Source organism: Canis lupus, chromosome 8 (assembly GCF_048164855.1).
Source record: "Canis lupus baileyi chromosome 8, mCanLup2.hap1, whole genome shotgun sequence".
NCBI classification, from domain to species: Eukaryota; Metazoa; Chordata; class Mammalia; order Carnivora; family Canidae; genus Canis; species Canis lupus.
In genome coordinates this window covers 77,709,272-77,729,194 of record NC_132845.1, presented here as the reverse complement: position 1 = coordinate 77,729,194, position 19,923 = coordinate 77,709,272, and positions in this window count along the sequence as shown.

Here is a 19,923-nt window from a genome sequence, read left to right as displayed (position 1 = left end):
CTCCCGCATCCTGCCTGACTGTAGACGTACCTGCTAACCTCCTTATGTTAGTGGCTGGGATAGGTAGTGGGAAAAGCATGTGTAAGCATTGGGCCTGAACTCCCGTGTATCTGAGTTGAATACAGCGATTTCCAACATCCTTCTTCAATAGGAGTGTAGCTAGGTTCCAACTCCCATGTCCGAGTGGGTAGCAGACATCTGCCTCCCATGCATACACACTTCTGAGAGTTGAGCTCATGGCCTGTAACCCTACATCCTGCCTGCCGCTACCTTTCGCTTCCAAAAGGCCTAGGCTCGCTGCTTCACCGAAGTGTTGGGAGAGGTAACTGGAATCTCCCGGCACACAAGACGAGTGCCTGCAAGCTCAATCAAGCGATTTCCTAGTAATTCCTGGGGTAGACGGGTGCTACATACTAAGTTCCATATGTGAGAAGGTAGTTGAACGCCTTGTCCAAAAACATCTTACTTCTGAGAGTTGAGCTCACCCTCAGTCCCTCACAGTTCCACACTGCCTGCAGAGTGAGTTTCGCACGTCTTCACCAGAGACGTTTGCCAGAGGCTATGAGACGCAAGTTAACAATGCAGACCTGGAGGGTATCTCCAGGTGCAGTAGAGTGGTAATCTGGGAACCTCCTGTCTCAGAATACTGCTACCTTCACCCTGCCATAAGATTGCAGCTAGTTGACAGCTGGCTTCAAGGCATGCTTCCCTGTGAGAGCTAAGGACAGGGCACAACCCTCCCGCATCCTGCTTGACTGTAGAAGGAGCTGCTAACGTCCTCATGTTAGTGGCAGGGAAAGGTTGTGAGAAAAGCATGTGGAATCGTTGTGCCTGAACCCACGTGTATCTGAGTTGAATACAGCGATTTCCAAAGTCCTTCTTCATCAGAGTGTAGCTAGGTTCCCACTCGCATGTCCGAGTGGTAGCAGACATCTGCCTCCCATGCATACCCACTTCTGAGAGTTGAGCTTATGGCCTGTAACCCTACCTCCTGCCTGCAGCTACCTTTCGCTTCCAAAAGGCCTAGGCTCGCTGCTTCACCGAAGTGTTGGGAGAGGTAACTGGAATCTCCCGGCACACAAGACTAGTGCCTCCAAGCTCAATCCAGCGATTTCCCAGTAATTCCTGGGGTAGACTGGTGCTACATACTAAGTTCCATATGTGAGAAGGTAGCTGAACGCCTTGTCCAAAATCATCTTACTGCTGAGAGTTGAGCTCACCCTCAGTCCCTCACAGTTCCACACTGCCTGCAGAGTGAGTTTCGCACGTCTTCACCAGAGACGTTTGCCAGAGGCTATGAGACGCAAGTTAACAATGCAGACCTGGAGGGTGTCTCCAGGTGCAGTAGAGTGGTAATCTGGGAACCTCCTGTCTCAGAATACTGCTACCTTCACCCTGCCATAAGAATGCAGCTAGTTGACAGCTGGCTTCAAGGCATGCTTCCCTGTGAGAGCTAAGGACAGGGCACAACCCTCCCGCATCCTGCTTGACTGTAGAAGGAGCTGCTAACGTCCTCATGTTAGTGGCAGGGAAAGGTTGTGAGAAAAGCATGTGGAATCGTTGTGCCTGAACCCACGTGTATCTGAGTTGAATACAGCGATTTCCAAAGTCCTTCTTCATCAGAGTGTAGCTAGGTTCCCACTCGCATGTCCGAGTGGTAGCAGACATCTGCCTCCCATTTATACCCACTTCTGAGAGTTGAGCTCATGGCCTGTAACCCTACCTCATGCCTGCAGCTACCTTTCGCTTCCAAAAGGCCTAGGCTCGCTGCTTCACCGAAGTGTTGGGAGAGGTAACTGGAATCTGCCGGCACACAAGACTAGTGCCTCCAAGCTCAATCCAGCGATTTCCCAGTAATTCCTGGGGTAGACTGGTGCTACATACTAAGTTCCATATGTGAGAAGGTAGCTGAACGCCTTGTCCAAAATCATCTTACTGCTGAGAGTTGAGCTCACCCTCAGTCCCTCACAGTTCCACACTGCCTGCAGAGTGAGTTTCCCACGTCTTCACCAGAGACTTTTGCCAGAGGCCTCTGAGACGCAAGTTAACAATGCAGACCTGGACGGTATCTCCAGGTGCAGGAGAGTGGTAATCTGGGAACCTCCTTACTCAGAATACTGCTACCTTCACACTGTCATAAGAATGCAGCTAGTTGAGAGCTGGCTTCTAGGCATGCTTCCCTGTGAGAGCTGAGGACAGGGCAGAACCCTCCCGCATCCTGCCTGACTGTAGACGTACCTGCTAACCTCCTTATGTTAGTGGCTGGGATAGGTAGTGGGAAAAGCATGTTTAAGCATTGGGCCTGAACTCCCGTGTATCTGAGTTGAATACAGCGATTTCCAACATCCTTCTTCAATAGGAGTGTAGCTAGGTTCCAACTCCCATGTCCGAGTGGGTAGCAGACATCTGCCTCCCATGCATACACACTTCTGAGAGTTGAGCTCATGGCCTGTAACCCTACATCCTGCCTGCCGCTACCTTTCGCTTCCAAAAGGCCTAGGCTCGCTGCTTGACGCAAGTGTTGGGAGAGGTAACTGGAATCTCCCGGCACACAAGACGAGTGCCTCCAAGCTCAATCAAGCGATTTCCTAGTAATTCCTGGGGTCGACGGGTGCTACATACTAAGTTCCATACGTGAGTAGGTAGTTGAACGCCTTGTCCAAAAACATCTTACTTCTGAGAGTTGAGCTCACCCTCAGTCCCTCACAGTTCCACACTGCCTGCAGAGTGAGTTTCGCACGTCTTCACCAGAGACGTTTGCCAGAGGCTTCTGAGACGCAAGTTAACAATGCAGAACTGGAGGGTATCTCCAGGTGCAGTAGAGTGGTAATCTGGGAACCTCCTGTCTCAGAATACTGCTACCTTCACCCTGCCATAAGAATGCAGCTAGTTGACAGCTGGCTTCAAGGCATGCTTCCCTGTGTGAGCTAAGGACAGAGCACAACCCACCCGCATCCTGCTTGACTGTAGAAGGAGCTGCTAACGTCCTCATGTTAGTGGCAGGGAAAGGTTGTGAGAAAAGCATGTGGAATCGTTGTGCCTGAACCCACGTGTATCTGAGTTGAATACAGCGATTTCCAAAGTCCTTCTTCATGAGAGTGTAGCTAGGTTCCCACTCGCATGTCCGAGTGGGTAGCAGACATCTGCCTCCCATGCATACCCACTTCTGAGAGTTGAGCTTATGGCCTGTAACCCTACCTCCTGCCTGCAGCTACCTTTCGCTTCCAAAAGGCCTAGGCTCGCTGCTTCACCGAAGTGTCGGGAGAGGTAACTGGAATCTCCCGGCACACAAGACTAGTGCCTCCAAGCTCAATCCAGCGATTTCCCAGTAATTCCTGGGGTAGACTGGTGCTACATACTAAGTTCCATATGTGAGAAGGTAGCTGAACGCCTTGTCCAAAATCATCTTACTGCTGAGAGTTGAGCTCACCCTCAGTCCCTCACAGTTCCACACTGCCTGCAGAGTGAGTTTCCCACGTCTTCACCAGAGACTTTTGCCAGAGGCCTCTGAGACGCAAGTTAACAATGCAGACCTGGACGGTATCTCCAGGTGCAGGAGAGTGGTAATCTGGGAACCTCCTTACTCAGAATACTGCTACCTTCACACTGTCATAAGAATGCAGCTAGTTGAGAGCTGGCTTCTAGGCATGCTTCCTTGTGAGAGCTGAGGACAGGGCAGAACCCTCCCGCATCCTGCCTGACTGTAGACGTACCTGCTAACCTCCTTATGTTAGTGGCTGGGATAGGTTGTGGGAAAAGCATGTGTAAGCATTGGGCCTGAACTCCCGTGTATCTGAGTTGAATACAGCGATTTCCAACATCCTTCTTCAATAGGAGTGTAGCTAGGTTCCAACTCCCATGTCCGAGTGGGTAGCAGACATCTGCCTCCCATGCATACACACTTCTGAGAGTTGAGCTCATGGCCTGTAACCCTACATCCTGCCTGCCGCTACCTTTCGCTTCCAAAAGGCCTAGGCTCGCTTCTTGACGCAAGTGTTGGGAGAGGTAACTGGAATCTCCCGGCACACAAGACGAGTGCCTCCAAGCTCAATCAAGCGATTTCCTAGTAATTCCTGGGGTAGACGGGTGCTACATACTAAGTTCCATACGTGAGTAGGTAGTTGAACGCCTTGTCCAAAAACATCTTACTTCTGAGAGTTGAGCTCACCCTCAGTCCCTCACAGTTCCACACTGCCTGCAGAGTGAGTTTCGCACGTCTTCACCAGAGACGTTTGCCAGAGGCTTCTGAGACGCAAGTTAACAATGCAGAACTGGAGGGTATCTCCAGGTGCAGTAGAGTGGTAATCTGGGAACCTCCTGTCTCAGAATACTGCTACCTTCACCCTGCCATAAGAATGCAGCTAGTTGACAGCTGGCTTCAAGGCATGCTTCCCTGTGTGAGCTAAGGACAGAGCACAACCCTCCCGCATCCTGCTTGACTGTAGAAGGAGCTGCTAACGTCCTCATGTTAGTGGCAGGGAAAGGTTGTGAGAAAAGCATGTGGAAACGTTGTGCCTGAACCCACGTGTATCTGAGTTGAATACAGCGATTTCCAAAGTCCTTCTTCATCAGAGTGTAGCTAGGTTCCCACTCGCATGTCTGAGTGGGTAGCAGACATCTGCCTCCCATGCATACACACTTCTGAGAGTTGAGCTTATGGCCTGTAACCCTACCTCCTGCCTGCAGCTACCTTTCGCTTCCAAAAGGCCTAGGCTCGCTGCTTCACCGAAGTGTTGGGAGAGGTAACTGGAATCTGCCGGCACACAAGACTAGTGCCTCCAAGCTCAATCCAGCAATTTCCCAGTAATTCCTGGGGTAGACGGGTGCTACATACTAAGTTCCATATGTGAGAAGGTAGCTGAATGCCTTGTCCAAAATCATCTTACTGCTGAGAGTTGAGCTCACCCTCAGTCCCTCACAGTTCCACACTGCCTGCAGAGTGAGTTTCCCACGTCTTCACCAGAGACGTTTGCCAGAGGCTATGAGACGCAAGTTAACAATGCAGACCTGGAGGGTATCTCCAGGTGCAGTAGAGTGGTAATCTGGGAACCTCCTGTCTCAGAATACTGCTACCTTCACCCTGCCATAAGAATGCAGCTAGTTGACAGCTGGCTTCAAGGCATGCTTCCCTGTGTGAGCTAAGGACAGAGCACAACCCTCCCGCATCCTGCTTGACTGTAGAAGGAGCTGCTAACGTCCTCATGTTAGTGGCAGGGAAAGGTTGTGAGAAAAGCATGTGGAAACGTTGTGCCTGAACCCACGTGTATCTGAGTTGAATACAGCGATTTCCAAAGTCCTTCTTCATCAGAGTGTAGCTAGGTTCCCACTCGCATGTCCGAGTTGTTAGCAGACATCTGCCTCCCATGCATACCCACTTCTGAGAGTTGAGCTTATGGCCTGTAACCCTACCTCCTGCCTGCAGCTACCTTTCGCTTCCAAAAGGCCTAGGCTCGCTGCTTCACCGAAGTGTTGGGAGAGGTAACTGGAATCTGCCGGCACACAAGACTAGTGCCTCCAAGCTCAATCCAGCGATTTCCCAGTAATTCCTGGGGTAGACTGGTGCTACATACTAAGTTCCATATGTGAGAAGGTAGCTGAACGCCTTGTCCAAAATCATCTTACTGCTGAGAGTTGAGCTCACCCTCAGTCCCTCACAGTTCCATACTGCCTGCAGAGTGAGTTTCCCACGTCTTCACCAGAGACTTTTGCCAGAGGCCTCTGAGACGCAAGTTAACAATGCAGACCTGGACGGTATCTCCAGGTGCAGGAGAGTGGTAATCTGGGAACCTCCTTACTCAGAATACTGCTACCTTCACACTGTCATAAGAATGCAGCTAGTTGAGAGCTACCTTCTAGGCATGCTTCCCTGTGAGAGCTGAGGACAGGGCAGAACCCTCCCGCATCCTGCCTGACTGTAGACGTACCTGCTAACCTCCTTATGTTAGTGGCTGGGATAGGTAGTGGGAAAAGCATGTGTAAGCATTGGGCCTGAACTCCCGTGTATCTGAGTTGAATACAGCGATTTCCAACATCCTTCTTCAATAGGAGTGTAGCTAGGTTCCAACTCCCATGTCCGAGTGGGTAGCAGACATCTGCCTCCCATGCATACACACTTCTGAGAGTTGAGCTCATGGCCTGTAACCCTACATCCTGCCTGCCGCTACCTTTCGCTTCCAAAAGGCCTAGGCTCGCTGCTTCACCGAAGTGTTGGGAGAGGTAACTGGAATCTCCCGGCACACAAGACGAGTGCCTGCAAGCTCAATCAAGCGATTTCCTAGTAATTCCTGGGGTAGACGGGTGCTACATACTAAGTTCCATATGTGAGAAGGTAGTTGAACGCCTTGTCCAAAAACATCTTACTTCTGAGAGTTGAGCTCACCCTCAGTCCCTCACAGTTCCACACTGCCTGCAGAGTGAGTTTCGCACGTCTTCACCAGAGACGTTTGCCAGAGGCTATGAGACGCAAGTTAACAATGCAGACCTGGAGGGTATCTCCAGGTGCAGTAGAGTGGTAATCTGGGAACCTCCTGTCTCAGAATACTGCTACCTTCACCCTGCCATAAGATTGCAGCTAGTTGACAGCTGGCTTCAAGGCATGCTTCCCTGTGAGAGCTAAGGACAGGGCACAACCCTCCCGCATCCTGCTTGACTGTAGAAGGAGCTGCTAACGTCCTCATGTTAGTGGCAGGGAAAGGTTGTGAGAAAAGCATGTGGAATCGTTGTGCCTGAACCCACGTGTATCTGAGTTGAATACAGCGATTTCCAAAGTCCTTCTTCATCAGAGTGTAGCTAGGTTCCCACTCGCATGTCCGAGTGGTAGCAGACATCTGCCTCCCATGCATACCCACTTCTGAGAGTTGAGCTTATGGCCTGTAACCCTACCTCCTGCCTGCAGCTACCTTTCGCTTCCAAAAGGCCTAGGCTCGCTGCTTCACCGAAGTGTTGGGAGAGGTAACTGGAATCTCCCGGCACACAAGACTAGTGCCTCCAAGCTCAATCCAGCGATTTCCCAGTAATTCCTGGGGTAGACTGGTGCTACATACTAAGTTCCATATGTGAGAAGGTAGCTGAACGCCTTGTCCAAAATCATCTTACTGCTGAGAGTTGAGCTCACCCTCAGTCCCTCACAGTTCCACACTGCCTGCAGAGTGAGTTTCGCACGTCTTCACCAGAGACGTTTGCCAGAGGCTATGAGACGCAAGTTAACAATGCAGACCTGGAGGGTGTCTCCAGGTGCAGTAGAGTGGTAATCTGGGAACCTCCTGTCTCAGAATACTGCTACCTTCACCCTGCCATAAGAATGCAGCTAGTTGACAGCTGGCTTCAAGGCATGCTTCCCTGTGAGAGCTAAGGACAGGGCACAACCCTCCCGCATCCTGCTTGACTGTAGAAGGAGCTGCTAACGTCCTCATGTTAGTGGCAGGGAAAGGTTGTGAGAAAAGCATGTGGAATCGTTGTGCCTGAACCCACGTGTATCTGAGTTGAATACAGCGATTTCCAAAGTCCTTCTTCATCAGAGTGTAGCTAGGTTCCCACTCGCATGTCCGAGTGGTAGCAGACATCTGCCTCCCATTTATACCCACTTCTGAGAGTTGAGCTCATGGCCTGTAACCCTACCTCATGCCTGCAGCTACCTTTCGCTTCCAAAAGGCCTAGGCTCGCTGCTTCACCGAAGTGTTGGGAGAGGTAACTGGAATCTGCCGGCACACAAGACTAGTGCCTCCAAGCTCAATCCAGCGATTTCCCAGTAATTCCTGGGGTAGACTGGTGCTACATACTAAGTTCCATATGTGAGAAGGTAGCTGAACGCCTTGTCCAAAATCATCTTACTGCTGAGAGTTGAGCTCACCCTCAGTCCCTCACAGTTCCACACTGCCTGCAGAGTGAGTTTCCCACGTCTTCACCAGAGACTTTTGCCAGAGGCCTCTGAGACGCAAGTTAACAATGCAGACCTGGACGGTATCTCCAGGTGCAGGAGAGTGGTAATCTGGGAACCTCCTTACTCAGAATACTGCTACCTTCACACTGTCATAAGAATGCAGCTAGTTGAGAGCTGGCTTCTAGGCATGCTTCCCTGTGAGAGCTGAGGACAGGGCAGAACCCTCCCGCATCCTGCCTGACTGTAGACGTACCTGCTAACCTCCTTATGTTAGTGGCTGGGATAGGTAGTGGGAAAAGCATGTTTAAGCATTGGGCCTGAACTCCCGTGTATCTGAGTTGAATACAGCGATTTCCAACATCCTTCTTCAATAGGAGTGTAGCTAGGTTCCAACTCCCATGTCCGAGTGGGTAGCAGACATCTGCCTCCCATGCATACACACTTCTGAGAGTTGAGCTCATGGCCTGTAACCCTACATCCTGCCTGCCGCTACCTTTCGCTTCCAAAAGGCCTAGGCTCGCTGCTTGACGCAAGTGTTGGGAGAGGTAACTGGAATCTCCCGGCACACAAGACGAGTGCCTCCAAGCTCAATCAAGCGATTTCCTAGTAATTCCTGGGGTCGACGGGTGCTACATACTAAGTTCCATACGTGAGTAGGTAGTTGAACGCCTTGTCCAAAAACATCTTACTTCTGAGAGTTGAGCTCACCCTCAGTCCCTCACAGTTCCACACTGCCTGCAGAGTGAGTTTCGCACGTCTTCACCAGAGACGTTTGCCAGAGGCTTCTGAGACGCAAGTTAACAATGCAGAACTGGAGGGTATCTCCAGGTGCAGTAGAGTGGTAATCTGGGAACCTCCTCTCTCAGAATACTGCTACCTTCACCCTGCCATAAGAATGCAGCTAGTTGACAGCTGGCTTCAAGGCATGCTTCCCTGTGAGAGCTAAGGACAGGGCACAACCCTCCCGCATCCTGCTTGACTGTAGAAGGAGCTGCTAACGTCCTCATGTTAGTGGCAGGGAAAGGTTGTGAGAAAAGCATGTGGAATCGTTGTGCCTGAACCAACGTGTATCTGAGTTGAATACAGCGATTTCCAAAGTCCTTCTTCATCAGAGTGTAGCTAGGTTCCCACTCGCATGTCCGAGTGGGTAGCAGACATCTGCCTCCCATGCATACCCACTTCTGAGAGTTGAGCTTATGGCCTGTAACCCTACCTCCTGCCTGCAGCTACCTTTCGCTTCCAAAAGGCCTAGGCTCGCTGCTTCACCGAAGTGTTGGGAGAGGTAACTGGAATCTGCCGGCACACAAGACTAGTGCCTCCAAGCTCAATCCAGCGATTTCCCAGTAATTCCTGGGGTAGACTGGTGCTACATACTAAGTTCCATATGTGAGAAGGTAGCTGAACGCCTTGTCCAAAATCATCTTACTGCTGAGAGTTGAGCTCACCCTCAGTCCCTCACAGTTCCACACTGCCTGCAGAGTGAGTTTCCCACGTCTTCACCAGAGACTTTTGCCAGAGGCCTCTGAGACGCAAGTTAACAATGCAGACCTGGACGGTATCTCCAGGTGCAGGGGAGAGGTAATCTGGGAACCTCCTTACTCAGAATACTGCTACCTTCACACTGTCATAAGAATGCAGCTAGTTGAGAGCTGGCTTCTAGGCATGCTTCCCTGTGAGAGCTGAGGACAGGGCAGAACCCTCCCGCATCCTGCCTGACTGTAGACGTACCTGCTAACCTCCTTATGTTAGTGGCTGGGATAGGTAGTGGGAAAAGCATGTGTAAGCATTGGGCCTGAACTCCCGTGTATCTGAGTTGAATACAGCGATTTCCAACATCCTTCTTCAATAGGAGTGTAGCTAGGTTCCAACTCCCATGTCCGAGTGGGTAGCAGACATCTGCCTCCCATGCATACACACTTCTGAGAGTTGAGCTCATGGCCTGTAACCCTACATCCTGCCTGCAGCTACCTTTCGCTTCCAAAAGGCCTAGGCTCGCTGCTTGACGCAAGTGTTGGGAGAGGTAACTGGAATCTGCCGGCACACAAGACGAGTGCCTCCAAGCTCAATCAAGCGATTTCCTAGTAATTCCTGGGGTAGACGGGTGCTACATACTAAGTTCCATACGTGAGTAGGTACTTGAACGCCTTGTCCAAAAACATCTTACTTCTGAGAGTTGAGCTCACCCTCAGTCCCTCACAGTTCCACACTGCCTGCAGAGTGAGTTTCGCACGTCTTCACCAGAGACGTTTGCCAGAGGCTTCTGAGACGCAAGTTAACAATGCAGAACTGGAGGGTATCTCCAGGTGCAGTAGAGTGGTAATCTGGGAACCTCCTGTCTCAGAATACTGCTACCTTCACCCTGCCATAAGAATGCAGCTAGTTGACAGCTGGTTTCAAGGCATGCTTCCCTGTGTGAGCTAAGGACAGAGCACAACCCTCCCGCATCCTGCTTGACTGTAGAAGGAGCTGCTAACGTCCTCATGTTAGTGGCAGGGAAAGGTTGTGAGAAAAGCATGTGGAATCGTTGTGCCTGAACCCACGTGTATCTGAGTTGAATACAGCGATTTCCAAAGTCCTTCTTCATCAGAGTGTAGCTAGGTTCCCACTCGCATGTCCGAGTGGGTAGCAGACATCTGCCTCCCATGCATACCCACTTCTGAGAGTTGAGCTTATGGCCTGTAACCCTACCTCCTGCCTGCAGCTACCTTTCGCTTCCAAAAGGCCTAGGCTCGCTGCTTCCTCGAAGTGTTGGGAGAGGTAACTGGAATCTGCCGGCACACAAGACTAGTGCCTCCAAGCTCAATCCAGCGATTTCCCAGTAATTCCTGGGGTAGACTGGTGCTACATACTAAGTTCCATATGTGAGAAGGTAGCTGAACGCCTTGTCCAAAATCATCTTACTGCTGAGAGTTGAGCTCACCCTCCATCCCTCACAGTTCCACACTGCCTGCAGAGTGAGTTTCCCACGTCTTCACCAGAGACTTTTGCCAGAGGCCTCTGAGACGCAAGTTAACAATGCAGACCTGGACGGTATCTCCAGGTGCAGGAGAGTGGTAATCTGGGAACCTCCTTACTCAGAATACTGCTACCTTCACACTGTCATAAGAATGCAGCTAGTTGAGAGCTAGCTTCTAGGCATGCTTCCCTGTGAGAGCTGAGGACAGGGCAGAACCCTCCCGCATCCTGCCTGACTGTAGACGTACCTGCTAACCTCCTTATGTTAGTGGCTGGGATAGGTTGTGGGAAAAGCATGTGTAAGCATTGGGCCTGAACTCCCGTGTATCTGAGTTGAATACAGCGATTTCCAACATCCTTCTTCAATAGGAGTGTAGCTAGGTTCCAACTCCCATGTCCGAGTCGGTAGCAGACATCTGCCTCCCATGCATACACACTTCTGAGAGTTGAGCTCATGGCCGGTAACCCTACATCCTGCCTGCCGCTACCTTTGGCTTCCAAAAGGCCTAGGCTCGCTGCTTGACGCAAGTGTTGGGAGAGGTAATTGGAATCTCCCGGCACTCGACACGAGGGCCTCCCAGCTCAATCAAGCGATTTCCTAGTAATTCCTGGGGTAGACTGGTGCTACATACTAAGTTCCATACGTGAGTAGGTAGTTGAACGCCTTGTCCAAAAACATCTTACTTCTGAGAGTTGAGCTCACCCTCAGTCCCTCAGAGTTCCACACTGCCTGCAGAGTGAGTTTCCCACGTCTTCACCAGAGACTTTTGCCAGAGGCTTCTGAGACGCAAGTTAACAATGCAGACCTGGACGGTATCTCCATGTGCAGTAGAGTGGTAATCTGGGAACCTCCTGTCTCAGAATACTGCTACCTTCACCCTGCCATAAGAATGCAGCTAGTTGAGAGCTGGCTTCTAGGCATGCTTCCCTGTGAGAGCTGAGGACAGGGCAGAACCCTCCCGCATCCTGCCTGACTGTAGACGTACCTGTTAACCTCCTTATGTTAGTGGCTGGGATAGGTTGTGGGAAAAGCATGTGTAAGCATTGGGCCTGAACTCCCGTGTATCTGAGTTGAATACAGCGATTTCCAACATCCTTCTTCAATAGGAGTGTAGCTATGTTCCAACTCCCATGTCCGAGTGGGTAGCAGACATCTGCCTCCCATGCATACACACTTCTGAGAGTTGAGCTGATGGCCTGTAACCCTGTATCATGCCTGCCACTACCTTTCGCTTCCAAAAGGCCTAGGCTCGCTGCTTGACGCAAGTGTTGGGAGAGGTAATTGGAATCTCCCGGCACACAAGACGAGTGCCTCCAAGCTCAATCCAGCGATTTCCTAGTAATTCCTGTTGTAGACTGGTGCTACATACTAAGTTCCATACGTGAGTAGGTAGTTGTACGCCTTGTCCAAAAACATCTTACTTCTGAGAGTTGAGCTCACCCTCAGTCCCTCACAGTTCCACACTGCCTGCAGAGTGAGTTTCGCACGTCTTCACCAGAGACGTTTGCCAGAGGCTTCTGAGACGCAAGTTAACAATGCAGACCTGGAGGGTATCTCCAGGTGCAGTAGAGTGGTAATCTGGGAACCTCCTGTCTCAGAATACTGCTACCTTCACCCTGCCATAAGAATGCAGCTAGTTGAGAGCTGGCTTCTAGGCATGCTTCCCTGTGAGAGCTGAGGACAGGGCAGAACCCTCCCGCATCCTGCCTGACTGTAGACGTACCTGCTAACCTCCTTATGTTAGTGGCTGTGATAGGTTGTGGGAAAAGCATGTGTAAGCATTGGGCCTGAACTTCCGTGTATCTGAGTTGAATACAGCGATTTCCAACATCCTTCTTCAATAGGAGTGTAGCTAGGTTCCAACTCCCATGTCCGAGTGGGTAGCAGACATCTGCCTCCCATGCATACACACTTCTGAGAGTTGAGCTCATGGCCTGTAACCCTACATCCTGCCTGCCGCTACCTTTCGCTTCCCAAAGGCCTAGGCTCGCTGCTTGACGCAAGTGTTGGGAGAGGTAACTGGAATCTCCCGGCACACAAGACTAGTGCCTCCAAGCTCAATCAAGCGATTTCCTAGTAATTCCTGGGGTAGACTGGTGCTACATACTAAGTTCCATACGTGAGTATGTAGTTGAACGCCTTGTCCAAAAACATCTTACTTCTGAGAGTTGAGCTCACCCTCAGTCCCTCACAGTTCCACACTGCCTGCAGAGTGAGTTTCGCACGTCTTCACCAGAGACGTTTGCCAGAGGCTTCTGAGACGCAAGTTAACAATGCAGACCTGGAGGGTATCTCCAGGTGCAGTAGAGTGGTAATCTGGGAACCTCCTGTCTCAGAATACTGCTACCTTCACCCTGCCATAAGAATGCAGCTAGTTGACAGCTGGCTTCAAGGCATGCTTCCCTGTGAGAGCTAAGGACAGGGCACAACCCTCCCGCATCCTGCTTGACTGTAGAAGGAGCTGCTAACGTCCTCATGTTAGTGGCAGGGAAACGTTGTGAGAAAAGCATGTGGAATCGTTGTGCCTGAACCCACGTGTATCTGAGTTGAATACAGCGATTTCCAAAGTCCTTCTTCATCAGAGTGTAGCTAGGTTCCCACTCGCATGTCCGAGTGGGTAGAAGACATCTGCCTCCCATGCATACCCACTTCTGAGAGTTGAGCTTATGGCCTGTAACCCTACCTCCTGCCTGCAGCTACCTTTCGCTTCCAAAAGGCCTAGGCTCGCTGCTTCACCGAAGTGTTGGGAGAGGTAACTGGAATCTGCCGGCACACAAGACTAGTGCCTCCAAGCTCAATCCAGCGATTTCCCAGTAATTCCTGGGGTAGACTGGTGCTACATACTAAGTTCCATATGTGAGAAGGTAGCTGAACGTCTTGTCCAAAATCATCTTACTGCTGAGAGTTGAGCTCACCCTCCGTCCCTCACAGTTCCACACTGCCTGCAGAGTGAGTTTCCAACGTCTTCACCAGAGACTTTTGCCAGAGGCCTCTGAGACGCAAGTTAACAATGCAGACCTGGACGGTATCTCCAGGTGCAGGAGAGTGGTATTCTGGGAACCTCCTTACTCAGAATACTGCTACCTTCACACTGTCATAAGAATGCAGCTAGTTGAGAGCTAGCTTCTAGGCATGCTTCCCTGTGAGAGCTGAGGACAGGGCAGAACCCTCCCGCATCCTGCCTGACTGTAGACGTACCTGCTAACCTCCTTATGTTAGTGGCTGGGATAGGTTGTGGGAAAAGCATGTGTAAGCATTGGGCCTGAACTCCCGTGTATCTGAGTTGAATACAGCGATTTCCAACATCCTTCTTCAATAGGAGTGTAGCTAGGTTCCAACTCCCATGTCCGAGTGGGTAGCAGACATCTGCCTCCCATGCATACACACTTCTGAGAGTTGAGCTCATGGCCTGTAACCCTACATCCTGCCTGCCGCTACCCTTCGCTTCCAAAAGGCCTAGGCTCGATGCTTGACGCAAGTGTTGGGAGAGGTAACTGGAATCTCCCGGCACACGAGATGAGTGCCTCCAAGCTCAATCAAGCGATTTCCTAGTAATTCCTGGGGTAGACTGGTGCTACATACTAAGTTCCATACGTGAGTAGGGAGTTCAACGCCTTGTCCAAAAACATCTTACTTCTGAGAGTTGAGCTCACCCTCAGTCCCTCACAGTTCCACACTGCCTGCAGAGTGAGTTTCGCACGTCTTCACCAGAGACGTTTGCCAGAGGCTTCTGAGACGCAAGTTAATAATGCAGAACTGGAGGGTATCTCCAGGTGCAGTAGAGTGGTAATCTGGGAACCTCCTGTCTCAGAATACTGCTACCTTCACCCTGCCATAAGAATGCAGCTAGTTGAGAGCTGGCTTCTAGGCATGCTTCCCTGTGAGAGCTGAGGACAGGGCAGAACCCTCCCGCATCCTGCCTGAGGTAGACGTACCTGCTAACCTCCTTATGTTAGTGGCTGGGATAGGTTCTGGGAAAAGCAAGTGTAAGCATTGGGCCTGAACTCCCGTGTATCTGAGTTGAATACAGCGATTTCCAACATCCTTCTTCAATAGAAGTGTAGCTAGGTTCCAACTCCCATGTCCGAGTGGGTAGCAGACATCTGCCTCCCATGCATACACACTTCTGAGAGTTGAGCTGATGGCCTGTAACCCTATATCCTGCCTGCCGCTACCTTTCGCTTCCAAAAGGCCTAGGCTCGCTGCTTGACGCAAGTGTTGGGAGAGGTAATTGGAATCTCCCGGCACACAAGACGAGTGCCTCCAAGCTCAATCCAGCGATTTCCTTGTAATTCCTGTTGTAGACTGGTGCTACATACTAAGTTCCATACGTGAGTAGGTAGTTGAACGCCTTGTCCAAAAACATCTTACTTCTGAGAGTTGAGCTCACCCTCAGTCGCTCACAGTTCCACACTGCCTACAGAGTGAGTTTCGCACGTCTTCACCAGAGACGTTTTCCAGAGGCTTCTGAGACGCAAGTTAACAATGCAGACCTGGAGGGTATCTCCAGGTGCAGTAGAGTGGTAATCTGGGAACCTCCTGTCTCAGAATACTGCTACCTTCACCCTGCCATAAGAATGCAGCTAGTTGACAGCTGGCTTCAAGGCATGCTTCCCTGTGAGAGCTAAGGACAGGGCACAACCCTCCCGCATCCTGCTTGACTGTAGAAGGAGCTGCTAACGTCCTCATGTTAGTGGCAGGGAAAGGTTGTGAGAAAAGCATGTGGAATCGTTGTGCCTGAACCCACGTGTATCTGAGTTGAATACAGCGATTTCCAAAGTCCTTCTTCATCAGAGTGTAGCTAGGTTCCCACTCGCATGTCCGAGTGGGTAGCAGACATCTGCCTCCCATGCATACCCACTTCTGAGAGTTGAGCTTATGGTCTGTAACCCTACCTCCTGCCTGCAAGCTACCTTTCGCTTCCAAAAGGCCTAGGCTCGCTGCTTCACCGAAGTGTTGGGAGAGGTAACTGGAATCTGCCGGCACACAAGACTAGTGCCTCCAAGCTCAATCCAGCGATTTCCCAGTAATTCCTGGGGTAGACTGGTGCTACATACTAAGTTCCATATGTGAGAAGGTAGCTGAACGCCTTGTCCAAAATCATCTTACTGCTGAGAGTTGAGCTCACCCTCAGTCCCTCACAGTTCCACACTGCCTGCAGAGTGAGTTTCGCACGTCTTCACCAGAGACGTTTTCCAGAGGCTTCTGAGACGCAAGTTAACAATGCAGACCTGGAGGGTATCTCCAGGTGCAGTAGAGTGGTAATCTGGGAACCTCCTGTCTCAGAATACTGCTACCTTCACCCTGCCATAAGAATGCAGCTAGTTGACAGCTGGCTTCAAGGCATGCTTCCCTGTGAGAGCTAAGGACAGGGCACAACCCTCCCGCATCCTGCTTGACTGTAGAAGGAGCTGCTAACGTCCTCATGTTAGTGGCAGGAAAGGTTCTGAGAAAAGCATGTGGAATCGTTGTGCCTGAACCCACGTGTATCTGAGTTGAATACAGCGATTTCCAAAGTCCTTCTTCATCAGAGTGTAGCTAGGTTCCCACTCGCATGTACGAGTGGGTAGCAGACATCTGCCTCCCATGCATACCCACTTCTGAGAGTTGAGCTTATGGCCTGTAACCCTACCTCCTGCCTGCAGCTACCTTTCGCTTCCAAAAGGCCTAGGCTCGCTGCTTCACCGAAGTGTTGGGAGAGGTAAATGGAATCTCCCCCCACACAAGACTAGTGCCTCCAAGCTCAATCCAGCGATTTCCCAGTAATTCCTGGGGTAGACTGGTGCTACATACTAAGTTCCATATGTGAGAAGGTAGCTGAACGCCTTGTCCAAAATCATCTTACTGCTGAGAGTTGAGCTCACCCTCAGTCCCTCACAGTTCCACACTGCCTGCAGAGTGAGTTTCCCACGTCTTCACCAGAGACTTTTGCCAGAGGCCTCTGAGACGCAAGTTAACAATTCAGACCTGGACGGTATCTCCAGGTGCAGGAGAGTGGTAATCTGGGAACCTCCTTACTCAGAATACTGCTACCTTCACACTGTCATAAGAATGCAGCTAGTTGAGAGCTGGCTTCTAGGCATGCTTCCCTGTGAGAGCTGAGGACAGGGCAGAACCCTCCCGCATCCTGCCTGACTGTAGACGTACCTGCTAACCTCCTTATGTTAGTGGCTGGGATAGGTTGTGGGAAAAGCATGTGTAAGCATTGGGCCTGAACTCCCGTGTATCTGAGTTGAATACACAAATTTCCAACATCCTTCAATAGGAGTGTAGCTAGGTTCCAACTCGCATGTCCGAGTGGGTAGCAGACATCTGCCTCCCATGCATACACACTTCTGAGAGCTGAGCTCATGGCCTGTAACCCTACATCCTACCTGCCGCTACCTTTCGCTTCCAAAAGGCCTAGGCTCGCTGCTTGACGCAAGTGTTGGGAGAGGTAACTGGAATCTCCCGGCACACAAGACTAGTGCCTCCAAGCTCAATCAAGCGATTTCCTAGTAATTCCTGGGGTAGACTGGTGCTACATACTAAGTTCCATATGTGAGAAGGTAGCTGAACGCCTTGTCCAAAATCATCTTACTGCTGAGAGTTGAGCTCACCCTCAGTCCCTCACAGTTCAACACTGCCTGCAGAGTGAGTTTCCCACGTCTTCACCAGAGACTTATGCCAGAGGCCTCTGAGACGCAAGTTAACAATGCAGACCTGGAGGGTATCTCCAGGTGCAGTAGACTGGTAATCTGGGAACCTCCTGTCTCAGAATACTGCTACCTTCACCCTGCCATAAGAATGCAGCTAGTTGACAGCTGGCTTCAAGGCATGCTTCCCTGTGAGAGCTAGGGACAGGGCACAACCCTCCCGCATCCTGCTTGACTGTAGAAGGAGCTGCTAACGTCCTCATGTTAGTGGCAGGGAAAGGTTGTGAAAAAAGCATGTGGAATCGTTGTGCCTGAACCCACGTGTATCTGAGTTGAATACAGCGATTTCCAAAGTCCTTCTTCATCAGAGTGTAGCTAGGTTCCCACTCGCATGTACGAGTGGTTAGCAGACATCTGCCTCCCATGCATACCCACTTCTGAGAGTTGAGCTTATGGCCTGTAACCCTACCTCCTGCCTGCAGCTACCTTTTGCTTCCAAAAGGCCTAGGCTCGCTGCTTCACCGAAGTGTTGGGAGAGGTAACTGGAATCTCCCACGCACACAAGACTAGTGCCTCCAAGCTCAATCCAGCGATTTCCCAGTAATTCCTGGGGTAGACTGGTGGTACATACTAAGTTCCATATGTGAGAAGGTAGCTGAACGCCTTGTCCAAAATCATCTTACTGCTGAGAGTTGAGCTCACCCTCAGTCCCTCACAGTTCCACACTGCCTGCAGAGTGAGTTTCCCACATCTTCACCAGAGACATTTGCCAGAGGCTTCTGAGACGCAAGTTAACAATGCAGACCTGGACGGTATCTCCAGGTGCAGTAGAGTGGTAATCTGGGAACCTCCTGTCTCAGAATACTGCTACCTTCACACTGTCATAAGAATGTAGCTAGTTGAGAGCTGGCTTCTAGGCATGCTTCCCTGTGAGAGCTGAGGACAGGGCAGAACCCTCCCGCATCCTGCCTGACTGTAGACGTACCTGCTAACCTCCTTATGTTAGTGGCTGTGATAGGTTGTGGGAAAAGCATGTGTAAGCATTGGGCCTGAACTCCCGTGTATCTGAGTTGAATACAGCGATTTCCAACATCCTTCTTCAATAGGAGTGTAGCTAGGTTCCAACTCCCATGTCCGAGTGGGTAGCAGACATCTGCCTCCCATGCATACACACTTCTGAGAGTTGAGCTCATGGCCTGTAACCCTACATCCTGCCTGCTGCTACCTTTCGCTTCCAAAAGGCCTAGGCTCGCTGCTTGACGCAAGTGTTGGGAGAGGTAACTGGAATCTCCCGGCACACAAGACGAGTGCCTCCAAGCTCAATCAAGCTATTTCCTAGTAATTCCTGGGGTAGACTGGTGCTACATACTAAGTTCCATACGTGAGTATGTAGTTGAACGCCTTGTCCAAAAACATCTTACTTCTGAGAGTTGAGCTCACCCTCAGTCCCTCACAGTTCCACACTGCCTGCAGAGTGAGTTTCGCACGTCTTCACCAGAGACGATTGCCAGAGGCTTCTGAGACGCAAGTTAACAATGCAGACCTGGAGGGTATCTCCAGGTGCAGTAGAGTGGTAATCTGGGAACCTCCTGTCTCAGAATACTGCTACCTTCACCCTGCCATAAGAATGCAGCTAGTTGACAGCTGGCTTCAAGGCATGCTTCCCTGTGAGAGCTAAGGACAGGGCACAACCCTCCCGCATCCTGCTTGACTGTAGAAGGAGCTGCTAACATCCTCATGTTAGTGGCAGGGAAATGTTGTGAGAAAAGCATGTGGAATCGTTGTGCCTGAACCCACGTGTATCTGAGTTGAATACAGCGATTTCCAAAGTCCTTCTTCATCAGAGTGTAGCTAGGTTCCCACTCGCATGTCCGAGTGGGTAGCAGACATCTGCCTCCCATGCATACCCACTTCTGAGAGTTGAGCTTATGGCCTGTAACCCTACCTCCTGCCTGCAGCTACCTTTCGCTTCCAAAAGGCCTAGGCTCGCTGCTTCACCGAAGTGTTGGGAGAGGTGAATGGAATCTCCCCCGCAGACAAGACTAGTGCCTCCAAGCTCAATCCAGCGATTTCCCAGTAATTCCTGGGGTAGACTGGTGCTACATACTAACTTCCATATGTGAGAAGGTAGCTGAACGCCTTGTCCAAAATCATCTTACTGCTGAGAGTTGAGCTCACCCTCAGTCCCTCACAGTTCCACACTGCCTGCAGAGTGAGTTTCGCACGTCTTCACCAGAGACGTTTGCCAGAGGCTTCTGAGACGCAAGTTAACAATGCAGACCTGGAGGTATCTCCAGGTGCAGTAGAGTGGTAATCTGGGAACCTCCTGTCTCAGAATACTGCTACCTTCACCCTGCCATAAGAATGCAGCTAGTTGACAGCTGGCTTCTAGGCATGCTTCCCTGTGAGAGCTGAGGACAGGGCAGAACCCTCCCGCATCCTGCCTGACTGTA